The following is a 17,140-nucleotide window of genomic DNA, read 5'->3' on the forward strand; positions in this document are numbered from 1 at the left end:
CTATGTCTGAAGTAACACACACAGTACATTCAGTAAAAACTAAAGTTCTAATCCAAAATACATGTGATCATTCTTAACTACACATACAAAGTAAATTTCTCTTCCATAAATGTCTTAATCCCACCAATGTAAATTCAATCTTAAATAACATTTCATTTATTCGCTTATTCTTTCAGTCATTCAGCAAATGTTTTCGAGACATTAGCATTAGTCAAACTCTGTGAGATGCACAGAAGACAACAGCAAACAATTCCCTTTCTTCACGGAGCCTTCAACCAGTCAATAATATGGACTAGACATGACCAATACAACATGGAAGTGGTGAGTGCTATTAAGAAGGAAGTTCGAGGAGAGCATGAAGGAGATGCACTTAAAAAAGAAAAAGAAAAGCGTCCTGAAACCACTTATACAGACACTTAAAGAATAAGGGAGAGCCGGCTCAGTGGCTCAGCCTGTAATCCCGCGCCTTTGGGAGGCTGAGGTGAGTGGAATGCCTGAACCCGCGGGTTCGAGACCCGCCTGGGCAGCGAGACTTCATCTCTACAATAAATCAGAAAATCAGCCTGGCGTGGTAATACATGCCTGTAATTCCGGCTACTTGGAAGGCTGAGGCAGAAGGATCGCCGGAGCCCAGCAGGTCGAGGCTGCGGTGGCCAGGAACAGCCACTGCACTCCAGTCTGGGCGACAGAGTGAGACTCCAACTCAAAAAAAAAAAAAAAAGAATAAGGGAGGAGAGTGCTCAGCCAGAGGAAAGGACGAGTGTCAAGACCCCAAGGTAGAGAACCATGTATTCTGAAAAACTGATATTAGGTCAGACTGGGTAGAGTGCAAAAGGAAGAAGTGATGCAATTTGAGGCTCAAATGCTACATGGTCCATAGGAGAATCTTGTGTCCAAGGTGGGGTTCCCAGAAAACAGACACAGAGATTGAAGTTTTTATGTAGGAAGTTTATGGGGGAGCTTTCAAGATCAATACCTATGGGGAAACTAAGAAAGCAAACTGCTCAGCTTCTCGTTGTGTATGCCGGGGGAGAAATTGGGCTGCAATATGGCCACAACAAAGGCTTCAGGCAAGACCACATGGAACTCAGAAATCGGGATAGACCTTCAGTGTTGTTCCCAATTTGAATAGGAGCTGGAATTGTATACTCCCATTGGAGCATGCATTGGATATAGACTTGGAAAGGTATGACCTTGGACAATTAGATTTTCTTCAGTTGAAGGAAAGTCCCAGGAAGGGGCACAATTGAAAGACGTTGGCTGCAACACTACAATGAATGCTTGAGTTCTTGGTGGGGGTAGGGGAATGCATCTAGGAAGTGCTCCTCAGTGTAAATGAAGCATGTTAAGGATACGTCTTACAAATCAGGTCAGGACAATGGTAAGCCTGAGTTTTAGGCATTGAAGAGTCACAACCTGGCATATATTTAGGAAGGTCTTTCTGGCTGTAATATGAGCAACAGACTGGAGAGAAGCTTGACTAGTGGCAGAGAGACAAGTTAATTGGTAGTGAAAAATCCCACAGATGCTGGTGACCTGACATAGGGTAGTGGCAGTAAGAATGGAAAGTTGCAGATGAATCTGAAGGAAGTAGGAAGGGCAAGACTTAGAGATTGGATGTGAAAAATTTAGAGAGGGAGGAATCCAAGTTGTAACCCGAATTTCTGGCTTGGGCACTCATGTCAAGAAACAAAGCAAGATAATTGTTTGTCATTGTGTTTTTAAATTGTTGTTATGTCATTGTATTTTTTTTTAAGGTAGGGAGGAGTGCAATATGTGAATGCTAAACTCAGATTTGGAAATGTTGGGTGTAAAGTGAGTTTAACAGAGACATAACATGTATATGGAGATTACAAAAAAGCATGCATAAAGGTCTGGAGTACAGGAAAGTGATATGTGCCAGAAATGTGAGGGCATATACATGTAGACAGCAATATGGGGACACATAGACAATAACTGTAACCAACAAAAAGATCAGGATAGCCTGGAAAGGTTTATAAGTGAAGAAAATAGGAGGCCTAGAATAAAACCATGAGATTTTTTTTTCTTTTTCAATGACACATTCATTAAATTCTTGCCCTGTGCTTTCAACATCATTAAAGAGGAGAGGGGGAAAAAGTAGTATTTTCTGAGCACCTCTGGTGTGCCAAACATATTAACTAATTGCCTTACTTTACAACTTTATGCTTTTATTATCTATCTATCTATCTATCTATCTATCTATCTATCTATCTATCCATTTATTGAGTAGGCATCTCACTCTGTTACCCAGGCTGGAGTGTAGTAGTGCCATCACTGTTCATCACAGCTTCGATTTTCTGGGCTCAGGGGAGCCTTCTGTCTCAGCCTCCTCAATAGTGGGTACTACATGTGTGCTACACCATGTCTGGCTATTTTATTTTTGATTTTTTATTTTTTTGTAGAGACAAAGTCTCACTATGTTGTTTAAACTGGTCTTAAACTCCTGGCCTCACACAAACCTCCCACTTTGGCCACTCAAAGTGCTAGGATTACTGGCATGAGCCACCATGCCCAGCCTAACCCTATGATTTTAGATTATCATCCCCATTTAAAAAATGAGAGAAAAGTCTAAGAAAATATAAGTAAGTTTTATGTCACAATACTATTAATTAGTAGAGCCAGAATCTCAATCCAGATCTGCCTATGTTTTCCTATGATCTCGACAGTATCTTATAGCTAACTATAAATGATTAGGTAAGTAATGAATATTCACTATGAATTATAGTTTTTATAATTATTATTTTATTTTGGTTTATATAATATACTAACTTTAAATATTACAAAGTGATACTAGAAATTAGAAAATTCAAATTTTCCTTGTGGAATAGAGATAGAGTCTCCTATATTCTCAAAACTTAAAGATGTAGCATACAAATTAGCAACTTTGTAAAAAAAAAGTTTGATTTGTTCTGAGGGAATTAAAAATATATAGTAATAGGCATTTAGGACAAAATTACCTCACAACAAAAAGTGTATGCACTATTAGCACTGATGTTATTTATTTATGTGTAGCTAGAATACCCATACATGACCCAAGCTTTAGAAAATAGCTGAAAGAATTTTGAAGACTATGAATACACAGAAACTTATCATTGGCTTTCTTGCAGGATTTCTGGCGGTTGCGGGGGGAGCAGGAATGGCTTCTGTTGATAGATATGCAATAGCAATGCTTAATCAGTAGTGTGAGCTAGTTTATATGTGCAAAGTCCTTTCTAACACACTTTGATTCAGAGAATAAGAGCTCAGTCTTTCTGTTGAGGAACTGAGAAGAGATGGTAACATTGCCAGAAGAACTTTCAGCTGTGCTCATAAGTGGGGCAACCATCCATCAGCAGTTGGCCTCCTATGGATATAACCTTTACACGGACGATAGCACAGACTTCATAAGGGAGCCATTCCCTTACCAGTTCCAGTGGTGAGGCATGAATACGTTATTATATTTTAGAAAAAGGTCATTTAGGTCCAGTGTGATTATGACTGACATATACTTTGAAACTGCAAAGCATTGTGCTGTTATTATCAGTGTTAAATTACACTTATTTCAGGATTCCTTGCAATCCCCCACCAGGAACAGAAAGAAGACCTCCTTTAAAAATCTTTTTTTATTTCATTAAGTTTCTTTAGGAAGTTGGTTTTGACATTAAGATTTAAGTAGGCTAGAAGCTGGCTTGTAGTCCTAGAAAAATTCTCTTGCTATCTGACAAAAGAAATGATTCGAACTGTGCAGATTTTATTCATCATGAGCACGGTTTTTAAAAAAGATAAAAATAAAGAAGATTGTGTTTTCTTTGGAAAATGTAACATCATACACTTTTTAGAATCTGAAGGGATTAAAATGCACTTATGTTTTGTCTCATTTATTTTGTGCATGAGTATACAGATGCACAGATGGAAAATATATTTAAGGTTATACAAGAACAGAGTATTTAATGGTAAAAGTAGGATTATTAATCAAGTTACTTAAAATCCCAAATCCAAAACATGTGGCACAATACTACTTTGCCTTGCTTTGTGATATTTTGATAAAAATAAATATGAGATGCCAAAACACTACCAATCAATATGTTCTAAGTAAAAATGTTAAGCTATATATTTAGAAATTTCAAGGACATGTTATAGACTTATACTAAAACTAAAGACTTGTAATTTGCTTAGGGCAATGACATTGTTTAATTTTTAAATATCACATAAAATTATTCCTTTAATAAACTTTATCTTTTTGCCCTCATTTTTAAACAAATAAGTATTCTCTGTCATTAAAGATAAGAAATAAATTGCTGGGACAGAAATTAATAGGCAATAGAACTTGATGAATTCTCTTGGAGAATATTTTTATGATGAAAGCTTGGCAACTGTGCCTGTGATTAATCATGATAATGCACAAACCCTTAGCTACAGATTAACTGGCCTTTTCTTTCTTTCTAGCATATTCTTCTCTTTTTCTTTCTTCTCCAAGGAGGATTAACCACTCCACTCTCTCTCTTGACTGTGTAGTGTTCCCTGTGATGCCCCTATCTCCAAGTCTCTATCCAAATTCCACTTTTCTCATGAAGATCTCTCAGCTCATCAAACAAGGAAGTGGCCAAATTCTCCTTTAAACTCCAATATATTTCTGGAACACAACACTAACCATACAGAGTAATATGTTCATGTCATACATTCCCAGACCTTCAATAGTCCAAAAGGATTGAATTGTATACTGACTTCTGGAGGACAGGACAACCAAGCAGAAGGATGGGTAATCAATAAATATTGCTTGCTGTTAGCTAGGGTGAATATACAGCAGATGGCTGAGTACATCAGAAGCAAGGATACCTTGAAAGTTCAGTCACTCAGTGGATCAGAGATTAATGCATATGCTGAAAGTAGGCCTTCTCCATGCACAAGGGACATTTCCATTCTTTCCACCTTTCCTGTAACAGATAAGTGAGAACAAAAACAAAGTTTCTAAAAAGTGCAAAGAATACATTTCCAGTTTACTAGAATCTGAAGATTTATTTAACTAAAATAGTCTTCCTTTGTCTTACTAAGAATAAAATTTACCATTTTTGCATGAGGGCAGAAGGGAGGTTGGAAGAGAACACTATTGACTGCCTATCACTTGCCAGTGACTAACATATATCTTCCCACTAAAGTTAAAAACAATCCTATGAGAAAGGCATAATTAGTCCCATCTGCCCCTACAAAATTTACCCTGGATGCTAAGGAACCAGGATTACAGAGAGAATACAATCAAGATGTGGTATTTCTTGTAGGTAATATTTTTTCTGCTTTGTTTTATAAAATAAGTTTATATTAAGAAATGAAATAACTTATGTGTGTTCAATATTTATAAATGTAATATGTTAAATGCTATTATTTATTAAATAAAACTTGTATTTTATTGGGACTCGAAAAATTAAATATTAAATCACTAATATATAACATTTAAAAAGTGTCTTATATTTAGTAATGTAAGGAAGAGTGTGTGTCTGAGTGTGTTCTAGAATTTTTTTTTTTCCTTTAAAAGAAATACTAATAAAGGTCAGGCATTGTTTCTTATTCTTGTAATTTAGAAGTCCAGGTGGGAGAACTGCTTGAGGCCAGGAGTTAGAAAGGAGCTTGTACAATATAACAAGACTCTATCACTACCAAAAAAAAAAGAAAGAAAAGAAAAGAAAAACACTACTTAAAGTCAATTTTTTTCTTCTGTGTATGCCAAAGAAGCCATGTGGGGCAATAGCAATATTCAAGTTTCTTCCAACCTCCAAATCCTATGGTTGGTTGATTTATACCATACCTTAATGTCAGAATTAGAGGCAAATTTTTACTACCTAATTAAGCCTGCTGACAGAGTAATTTCTTGTATGTGCAAAATGTGGTTGCATTTGGAATGCTATTGCCTGTCCTCTGCAAAGAGGGCAGTGCCTTCAAATCTAAAGACTTTTGCAGCTGTTCAGCTAGTTGACTAATCACTTCTGAGATTTTCTTCCCCAAAATAAAAATCATCTGGGAACTAATTGCTACAAATATATCAAAGCTTGGCATTTCTGAAGATCTGATCATCACTGAATTTCATGAGCCTCAGCCCATCTCTGAAATCATGAGTTTCACTTTTGAAATTCCAAGTGAGAGCTGGAGTGGTAACAGATTCTCTGTGGCAGGTTTGGGTTAGTATTTGACTTTCTTCTCTCATGTTTCCAACCTCACATCCATGTAGTGCTGCATGGGGCTAGTAGAATCCTACAGTGTGATGTGCTGCATAGCACACCACATGCAGAGTTCCACGACCTGGGATACATTCTGAGCTCCATCTTAATAGAGACATGGAATTAGGTAAGTGACTGCCTTATGTACCTGTCTTGGTTCATTTATGTTGCTATAAAGGAACACCTGAGGCTGGGTAACCTATAAAGAAAAGAGGTCTATTTGGCCCATGGTTCTGCAGGCTGTACTAGAAATGTGGCACCAATATCTAGTGTGTGTGTGTGTGTGTGTGTGTGTGTGTGTGTGTGTGTGTGTGTGTGTGTGTGTGTGTGTTGGAGTCTCACTCTGTCGCCCAGACTGGAGTGCAGTGGCCGTACCCGGCCACCACAGCCTTGACCTGCTGGGCTCCGGTGATCCTTCCGCCTCAGCCTTCCAAGTAGCTGGAACTGCAGGTGCACGCTACCACGCCAGGCTAATTTTATTTATTGTAGAGATGAGGTCTCACCAAGTTGCCCAGGCGGGTCTCGAACCCGCGGGCTCAGGAAATTCACTCACCTCAGCCTCCCAAGGTACAGGATTACAAGCTACTTTTGATGAGGGTCTAAGGAAATGTCCATTCAAGGCAGAAAGTGAAGGGGGGCCAGTGTGTACAGAGCTTATGGAAAGAGAGGAAGCAAGGGGAGAGGGAAGCCAGGCCTTTTTTTCCTTTTTTTCTTTTTAACAACTAGCTCTCTAGGAAACTAAAAGAATGAGAACCCACTCATTTCCATGAGAACAGTATCAAGCTATCATGAGTGATAGCTCCCATTAGGTTCCACTTTCAACATAGAGAATCAAAATTCAAAATGAGGTCTGGAGGTCAAATACCCAAGCCATAGCACCACTCCATGTGGATTTAAATAAGAACCCAGGTTTCTAGGGGATCAAATAATTGAATATGCTCTCTAAATTATAAAGCACATTCATACAAACATATAATATGATCAGCATTTATCTGTTATTAGCTCAGCATTCTCATCAACTTCTTTGGTTATAGAAAGGCAAGAGTCTCAGCACATATATTGTCACTATGAAAAACATGTTTCGAGAATTTGCTTAAGTTTTTCATTATCCAGCTGTATCTACAAAAACTAATCTTAGCTGTTTATTCATTACAGTTATATTGATTTTTCATTTATTTGACTCCAAGCCCTGCTACTGACTACCCTCTGGCAAGTTATCTAATTTTTGCAGGTCTTTTCTTTAACTGAAAATTGGGAGGTTATGGGGTAGGATAGGAAAGAGATGAGGCAAAAGGGTTGGTCTAGATTGCTCAGCTAAGAAAGGATAGCTTAGTTCTCCACCCTTAGAAAGAGTTCTAAGCCTTAAGCAGAGGGAGCACTGCTGGTTTGGAGTATTATATACTCACAGATCTTCACATAAAAATGTCTGAGGGAACTAAGACTTGCTGTTGGAATATAGCATTTCTAAAGCTGGTTCAAAGTACAAGAGCCTAACTTGCAATTCTGATACAAAATTCCTGAATGCTTTGTCAAAGCAATAAACAAAGTGTGACACAAGAAATGTTTGTTGACTGCTTGAATTGCTGACACTCTAAAAAAATATACAGAGCATGTTGAACAGTATGGAAGCCTATCATGGGAAAACATAAATTCCAAAAACAAATAAACTATAAGAAAAGAGTCAGTAACCTAACTGTGAGATTGTGAGAAAATTATGTGCACTCTTTTTCCATTTTTTGAATAGGTGGTGAAATATGGTCATCACCTATTATAGGGTTCTTATAACAATAAAATAATAAAACAAATGTGAGAGTTCTGGAAACTAAAGCATCTTATATCATATAGGGAGAAATATGTAATTTAAAAATGTGTCAAAAAATCTTGATGTCATTTCTGCAATTTTTAGGTATTTAAAAATAGGCTATCAATGTCTAACTTCTCAAAAGAGAGAGGGATTTTTTAAATTCTTACATATGGATTTAATAAAATAGGTGGAGCACAGTCAAACCAGAGCTGATACCAAGACTAGATTATAATTTATGTTTTAAAAGATCAAATAATTGCCTGAATTGGATTTTGGAAGTACAGATGTTGCTTATTTTAAGAAATAAATTTCAGGCTTGGTGGCTCAGCCTGTAATCCCAGCACTTTGGGAGGCTGAGGCAAGTAGATTGCCTGAGCCCACAGGTTCAAGAGCAGCCTGAGTAACTTGGCAAGACCTCATCTCTACAATAAAAATAAAAAATTAGCTGGGCTTGATAGCATGCACCTGTATTCCGGCTACTTGGAGGCTGATGCAGAAGGATCGCCTGAGCCCAGTGTAGATACTGGGGTGGCTGTGAGCATGCCACTGCACTCCAGCCTGGGCAATAGAGTGAGACTCCAACTCAAAAAAAAAGAGAAAAAAAGAAAGATATTTATTTGTGGAGTAAGCTAAGTGTAAAGACAATTTTTAAATGACATTTTTGATAAAAATTTGGTGATCTCTTACAAAGTGAAGTATCTTTTTATAGGATATATCATTACTCCTAGTATTTTCTATTTAATAAATTCATGTTTGGCTTTCTTAAAGTAGATGGGTTCATCTTCATTTTATTAATAATTACAATTTTTAAATTGCAATGAACAGTAATTGAATGCATATTGTGTTCCAATAAGGCTTTATTTTTGGTACTAAAAATTCAAAGATGAATAATCCACAATCTTTGCTTTCAAATAGTTAACCAATTAGTTGAGATTGACGATACAAGCCAATATACTTGATAAAATAATATAAGCACCTTTATAGACCACAGAAATATCCCAGTGAGCATTAACCATTTCCACTAAGGTGCACGGAATTAGGAAAGACTGCCTGATGCCTATCACTGATACCTATTACTGTATCAATGTCATTTCACTTTTGGGAAAGGACCACAGATAGAGTAATGAAGCCGGGCTTGTTGGATGAGGGGAGAAAGCCTAAGCATATTTACCGAGGCATGAAATAGCTTAAGGATTTCTCATATCTGTAAGCAATTCAATGAAATGGAACTCTGACCAAAATAGGTACATGGAAAAGTAAACTCTTGTTTCTCTTGAACTGGTCTGTGAATTATCCACAGATCTAGAAAGGAGTTTCTGAGAAAGGATAACTATATGGGAATTGACTAGAAATACAAGGAGGGAACCCAAAAAACCCCAAATTTACTTATGAAAAGTTTTGTATTTATTCTTACATATTTATACTTCAGTCACCTTTAAATTACTCTCTGTTTGATACAATACACCTATCGAGATACTTTTTCTACTGCTCAAAACAGTTTTTGAACCTGGCAATTTTGAGTTTTTTTAGTGTTTTTGCCATTTTTTGTTTCACCTCTTCCACATCGTCAAAAGGTTTCTCTTTAAGGACATTTTTCATCAAGGAAACAAAAAAAGGTCCCTGGGAGCAAGATCAGGTAAATAGAGAGGGTAAGGCATGGGCGTCTTGCTATTTTGCTGAATACTCAATGCAGTTTGGCAGGTATACTTATAAAATCATTCATCACGAAATGGGTAAATGCATTAAAAGAATCTCCCCCCCAAAATTTACTGAAGCTGAACGCAGCCTCTCACAACACACTAGCTGGTACACTGATTCTGATGGCTACTTAGAACACTTACCTAGCAGGGGAAGCCTGTACTATAAGGCACCGGCCCTCCAAAAAGTAATTCTGTCTTTTTTTTTTCAGTCCCCCTCATAAGATGTAGGGATCCCAGAAAAGAAAAGACAATGCAGTTATGCCAGCCCTTTAGGCCATTTAGGGCTAAATTAAAAATAATTTAAAGCACTGGATAATGAACCAGGGCCTGCACATTCTGAGATGTCTCTTGGGTAATCAATTTCGAAAAGAGAAAATGCCAGAAAGGACAAAACTTGAATACTTGGTTTTTTTCTTTTTCCCAGTTACTACCACCCCACATCCTCCCATCAATACTCATAGCCTAACCTAGATGATTCTCCTTTGTATTTCAAAACTGAGAAGTTCTGGTGTGGTGGTGGTTGTGGTGGGGTGTGTGTGTTTAATGAAGAGAGGCAACTGGTAAGAACAGAAAACTTTTGGGGGGTACTTCTTAGACTAAGTAGAACACCTACTTTGTATATATCCCTGCAGTCTCAGAAAATAATTCAAGACTGAAAACTATAGCAAGACAAAATTATAAATCTACAAACACCTTGATTCATAACTGCTAAGTTAGATAACCATTTTTAAAAAGCAGTTTCTAGATTGCCTAGGGTTTCATTCTCAACACCAATTAACATTCTCTCTCTCCTTCTTCCTTATTCCCACCCTCTTTCCTGCTAAAATCTAATTCAAAGCAACAATGTAATATAAAACAGCAACTATACTCAAAACCCTAGACCAGAGCTAAAGAGGACCTCATCAGTGTTGGCCATCTACCTCTGTCACCACATTAGCTTGTCCACCTGATAAAACATCTGCTTTGATCTTTTTATTTATTGTCCACGTGTTTAGATGGACATGTTTGGCTTTAGACTGTGAAATCCCTTGAGTACAGTTGCTATTCCCAAGCTCTGTTAGGAAATAGATCACTAGAACAGTGACATTCCTCAGGCCATTACTACTAAAGGCCTGAGGGGGCCTCATTCTTCACAATTCCAACACAAATTCCAGGGTACTAATCATAAACATACTTGCTCCAGTTCTGGAATATATTTATCAGACCTTCTTTTAATGTTTCTATGGATCTGTAAACTATTTCTCCATTATGTTAGAATATCCTTCACAGTATATTTAGAATTCATCTCAAAACACTGTGAAATTTTCTTTTGTAGGGCTCATTCTTTGTCCACCCCTCCCCCATCCCAATTTTTGTCTCTGTCTCTCTGTTCATCTCTTCCTCTCTTTCTCCTCTCTCTTCTCCTCTCCTATCCTCCCCTCTCTCCCCTCCCACACTAATACTATGCCCTCTGGGAAACATAAAATAAATGTATAACCACTTCAGTCGGATTAGTTGGTCTATTAATACTGAGACAGACATTGTTATTTGCCTGCCACATACTTTCTCCCCTTCTTCCTTATTAAGAGAACTGAATTTTGTTTGAGACATCTATGAATCTAGTTTGAAAGCTGTATTTCCCCAGACTCCTCCCTTGCTCCTATGAATAGCCATATAACAATGCTAGTCAATGAGATATAGGAAGACATCTGCCAAGGATTTATGAGCAATTCGCTTTCCTAATATAGGTTTCCTTTTCCCCTTGTCCCTTCTTACATCCTGCCTGAAATACAAAAGTGATAATCAAGACATCAGCTGTACACCACGATCAGAATGGGTTCAGAAATCATACTTTTAAGGTGAATATAGACGTGCCATGTTTCTCGTAACATGCTGTAACTTAGATTCTTCTTTCTGTCTTTCTTTCATTCTTTCTTTATTTTTATTTTTAATTTTTTTAATTTTTATTTTAAAGATGTAGGGTACAATTCAGGGTTAGTTATACCAGTGGTCATTGTACAGGTAAAATTTGGGCCTCATCTTGGTCCCCACTTCACCTGGTTTGAGATGAGGTACACTTTTTGATCAAGTGTGTCCCCCTGCTTCCCCAACCCCTCACCCCCACCGGCAGTTTCCTGTTATTGCCCATCCCTTTCTTTTAATATTATGATAAATGTTCAGGGTCTGTCTATGAGTGAGAACATGTGGTACTCAGTTCTTTTTTTCTGTGATACTTTATTTAAAATGTAAAAGAGACCTGAATCCCAGATACTATAATGTAAAAATTAGAAAATTGATACTGAAGATTATCTGGTCTCTATGAGTGGAGAAAAAGTATGTGATCTCATTTTAAGATACAAAATATAACCAATTATAACACCAACACAAAGAAGAATTTACCCCTCCCTACATGCAAATTAAATTCTCTCAGTCCTCTAATTAATCTTAAATGTGATCATTGATAGAAAAATGATATAACTTTAAAAAATGTTTCAACTACTAAAATGGAAGGTAGGTAAAGAGAGATTGGTGACCACTAAAATCCATGCCTCCTTCTAGGAAGTGGCTACTAAGGTAGGAGAATTTCTCAGCTTTCCATTGCATCTAGTGGGACTATGGGACTACTTCTCACCATTGAAATATAAGCCAGTCATGTGTGTCACTTCTGGACTGAAGAGGTAGGTGTGATGCTTCATGATCTCTTTCGCCATCTGTCAACTGACTGAGTTCCTAGAGGCAAGTGAAGTCACAAGACTGAAGGATCCTGAATCCACAAGTAATCACACGGAAGGCTACCTGTCAACCAGGAACAGCTATATAGGACCTTTCTTGAGTACCGAAAACAGTTTTATTGTGCTAAACCACCAAGATTTGGGGTATGTTTGTTGTTAAAGCTAATTTTACTCTAATTAATATAAAGAGCAAAAATTAAAATCTCACATTTTATGGGGTTAAACCTAAAAAAACTGAAAAAATACTAAAGTTATTCAGTGGGCTCAGACATAATTAAATAAAATTTTCTGCCATTAGGTAAAATGGAACATTAATATAGAAATTAAATTAACTTATAAAAATGAAGTTACAATTTTGTTCTACCTTGAGTTTGTCATTTATAAAATCTATGCCTGTCAGTTACTAAATACCTGTTAACGTTGCAGTCTCTAGTTAGTCTGGAAATAACCTGATTTTCTACAAAGAATTTCTTCTATTTATTTCTGTAAGAGAGTGAAATGAATACCATGTTCTGTGAGGCTTTTCAGTGAAGCAGAGCCTAGTGCAATATACAATTGTTTTTAAATAGGTTATTTCAAGGTGCTTGTGATTTGGATTCAGAAGTCAACTGTCTTCTATAGAAAAGTTGGGTTTGACAGAACTAAGAAAGCCATCATTTCTTCCTCCAAAATGTGAGAGCTTCTGGTCAACTCAGAAGCCCTCTATAAGTCTAAAGTAAAGTTTTTGGACAGAGGGGTTATCATGCTCCAGGTTCTTTCAAAATCATTCTTTGTCCCAATATGAAGAACAGTTTTTGATCTAGAGAGATGTTCTTGTAACCGAATTGGGAGAACTTACACAGCTTTTCTGTGAACCAGTTAGGAGGCTGGAGCCACATGCTATTCACTCTAGCTAATTCCAACAACCTTGCAAGCAGAACAGAAAAACTCAGGAAAAGTCTTATTTCTAAATTAGTGAAACACCAATTTACCTCATAATTGCAGAGATTTCAAGGGCTGGAACTTTAATTCAGTGCTCACCTATTCGTCCATAGTCAGAATCTTTTCAGAAAACAAACAAACAAGACTACTTTAGACAACCTTATTTTGGGAAGTGATATGGGATGGAATGGGGTATGGAATTGTTTTCTATTTTTCATTCTGAAAGTCTGTCTACAGTTTCCTTTTCGCATCTATTTGACTACTACAGTGTTGTTATAAATCCATCTGTTTCCCTAACATTCTATTGTAAAAGTAAGATTTTTTTTTCCCCATAGAAGACAGATATAAATTAAGGAGCCATTTTGCTATTTAGGAGTTCAACTCAACATTAGACTAACGAATCACAATGAATGCTTTAAAATTTTACCAGTAACCAAAACTATATGTTAAGGGAGAATAGATATGGGGAAATACTGCCTTTGTCTTAAAAAACAGAGCCCCAGGTTTATTTGGGAGTGGCAGTGGGCTCAACTAAAAACAAATATTCCAAGCTCCCTTGCAGGAGGGAGTGGGCATTTTTCTCAATTATGACCCATAGGATATAAGTTAAAGTTTCTATGTTGTCTGGGAAAGCACATGGAGAAAGAGCTGACTCAGCTGGTACATGCCTTATGTCTTTTTCTCTTCTTGTTCTCCTGCCTGGAATGTAATCAGGATGGTGGAGGCGAGGCGATCTTCTTGAGACCATGAGGCACCAAACAGGAGGATGAAAGTCACAGGTCAAAGATGATTGAGAGGAAGAAAAATGAGCCTAAGCCCCTGAGGACAGTGGGTCTGTCAAACTGGCTTTGAAGTCCTACCTGCAGACTTAATATCACTTGAGAAAAACAAACCTCTCTATGGTTAAGTTAGTGAATGTTGGATTATCTTTTTTTTTTTTTTTTTTTTTGAGTTGGAGTCTCACTCTGTCGCCCAGACTGGAATGCAGCGGCTGCTCCCAGCCACCGCAACCTCGACCTGCTGGGCTCTGGCGATCCTTCCGCCTCAGGCTTCCAAGTAGCTGGAACTACAGGCGCGCGCTACCACGCCCGGCTAATTTTTTGATTTAGTGTAGAGATGAGGTCTCACCAAGTTGCCCAGGTGGGTCTTGAACCCGCGAGCTCAGGCAATCCACTCACCTCAGCCTCCCAAGGCGCAGGATTACAGACTGAACCACCAAACCCGGCTTGGATTATCCTTTATAAATAGCCAAACCTATACCAAGTTGAATCCATTAGAAAAAATGTTCCCAAAATTTTGTATAAGAACAGGTTCCAAGGGTTCATTTACCTTGGCAATTATTAAACTGATATATATATATATACATATATATATAGTAATAAAACATTTTTATATACTTCTTAAAATGACTCCTCAAAAAAACTCTGTTAGACCATGATTTATGTAGTTCCCACACCCGAACACATTACAAATGCTTTTCATCCTTCCATTCATTCAGCAAACTTTTATTGAGGACCCAGTCAGCATTGTAGTAGGGGCAGTGGTGCAAGGATGGAAATCACAGTGCCTGACTTCAAGAGGCTCTGTTTCTTTGAAAGGAATAAAACAGAATCTTTTAAAAGCATTCTGTGTTCCAGTTCTTTTCTTCCTCTGGGTTGTTTATTTCAGGTACATTCATTCTCCAAGAGATGGAGTAGCCTAGCTCCACAACAGCATTAACAAAACACACGGATCTGGGCCTTCAGCATGATCTATATAGCTTAATGTTCAGAATGCAATTTTATCATTTGAAAATTTAATTAAATGTTGCACCCATGTGTTCATTACATTTGTAAGAAATAATTGAAGAAAATTCTTCCATTTAAACACTTAAAGAACTTGTTTTTCCAAAATCAGACCTCTGCTAAAAGTAAAGATTGAATGTGACTCCACTTTGTTTTCTGTCATTTCTATGATTAAAAAAAAGTTATTATACATCAAATCTTTACTCTAGTGTCAAAGGACAGGTATTCGCTGTAGTATGGTGACAAAATATCAGGTTAGCATCAGGAAAAACAGTTTTCACTCCTTCCTCTGTGTTATTTAGGCACATAATTTAACTTCTCTCTACCTCAGTTTTCTTACAAGTTAAATCATGGGTTGGAATTAGATCATTGTGTTCTCTCATAGACCTAAATTCTATTTCTTCATTCTATTCTCAGTGTGATGCATTAGCAGATAGGTTTCCCAGCTTAAAGCAGAACATTAAGATTATTTTTAAATGATGCATGGCTTCTTCTCTATTTCTGTTACCTCAGGAATTATACATCTTCGCCCACATCTCAGATCAAACCACAATTTTATATATAATTAAACAATATAATGTCATCTTATATTAATAATATAATTCCACTCTACTCAGAATCAGAATAGAGGACTGGTTTTATTATTTCTAGCTTTTAAGAGTATAACTCGTATTGCACACATTTGAGATAATTGAATGAAAATTAGATGGAGAGTACATTGTTTTTAATTTGCTTTAAAGTATCAGCCAGGGATCTAGGAACAAGTCTAACAAAGATTATCTCAAAAGCACTGTGATTCCTTTGCTCCATTCTGGGAAATTGTTTTCAAAGTTTTAAAAAAGATTCATTAAATGCAAAATCACCTTAAATGAAATTCAGCTTTTATTTTTTAGTAGAGAAAATAAAAGTAATTAACACATCTGTCATTTATCTGCAAAGCACCATAGTCAGGTATCTGCTTTTCTTATCACTTGCATTAAAATTTCACAAGTTGAAATACATTTAGCACAACCTGTTTAACCCACTACATTCTGAATTGAATATACAAGAGTAAAAATGCTATCATCTTGCTCACAAACATGTATTTAAGGAACATAAACACTCATTACAAACCCTCTATTATCATCCTGCAAAACAACTTACACCCCCAAATCTATCTTGTTACATATATACATTTCCCTCTACTCACCACAATGAGTTAAAAGTAGACAAAAGCCATCCGTGGCAGCCTTTGAGTTATTACTTTGGTTTACCACTTCCTTCATTTTAGGTGTCATGGTACGAAATTGTACAGACAGCAGTTCATTCTGTTAGGTTAACAGCAAACACCGAAAGAGATATCTTGCACTCACTGGAAGATTTAGGTTTTATGCTTCTGGTCATTCTTCCCACAAAAAGAATGAGACCCGTTCCTGAGTTATTCTTAACCCTCCTTCCAAAATATTTCAAAAGAGAAAGACAAGAAAGACTTTGTGATTTCCATGCAAACTCCCAGCCTGCCCGCCTGCCTGCTGCTGCCAATACTTCTTACTCTTGCTGGTGATGACATTCAGCGAGCTCCCCAGCACTGGTGCTTTGTTATGTAAGGCTGTCTAGGTCAAGTGTAGGAGACACACTGCTGGCCTGTGGAAACTCATGGAACTGTTCCTACAGATTAACACTTCAGGGGCTATGGAAGCTGGAGGAAGCTGAGCTTTTACTACATCTTTTGGGGGTAAATATTTTTGCATGATTCAGTGATTTATGTACTATAGTTTTGGCAGATGTCTGTCAGCCATGCTGAGAGGTGCAGAGAGAAATTACTGAGATTCCAGTTCTGTCAGCATGCTTGAACAAGCATAGTAAGTCTTCCAGTAATCCTAGCTATAAGACACTTAAGAGAGCAAATAAATTGTAAATTAGAATTTGCTTATCAAGCATTATCTCTAACCATCGAGGAATAAATGTTGGTTTGATGTTTAAACTATGTGATCGGAGGTGTTGTAGGAGAGCATTATTAGATGTGGCTATT

The 17,140-nt window shown here is 37.2% G+C and overlaps 1 long non-coding RNA gene across 1 annotated transcript in view; it reads right to left on the reverse strand.

Annotated features, from left to right (window-relative positions):
• LOC103274236 overlaps positions 1-16,568 on the reverse strand; it is a 120,329-nt gene extending 103,761 nt beyond the window's left edge. The window contains exons 1-2 of the long non-coding RNA XR_505246.1: positions 16,319-16,568; positions 4,837-4,934 (exon numbers count right to left, since the gene is read on the reverse strand). This is a non-coding gene — a long non-coding RNA (uncharacterized LOC103274236). The remainder of the gene's footprint in view (positions 1-4,836; positions 4,935-16,318) is intronic.
• Between the last annotated feature and the right edge of the window lie 572 nt (positions 16,569-17,140).

Source organism: Carlito syrichta, unplaced genomic scaffold (assembly GCF_000164805.1).
Source record: "Carlito syrichta isolate Samal-C Ts95f unplaced genomic scaffold, Tarsius_syrichta-2.0.1 Scaffold314643, whole genome shotgun sequence".
NCBI classification, from domain to species: Eukaryota; Metazoa; Chordata; class Mammalia; order Primates; family Tarsiidae; genus Carlito; species Carlito syrichta.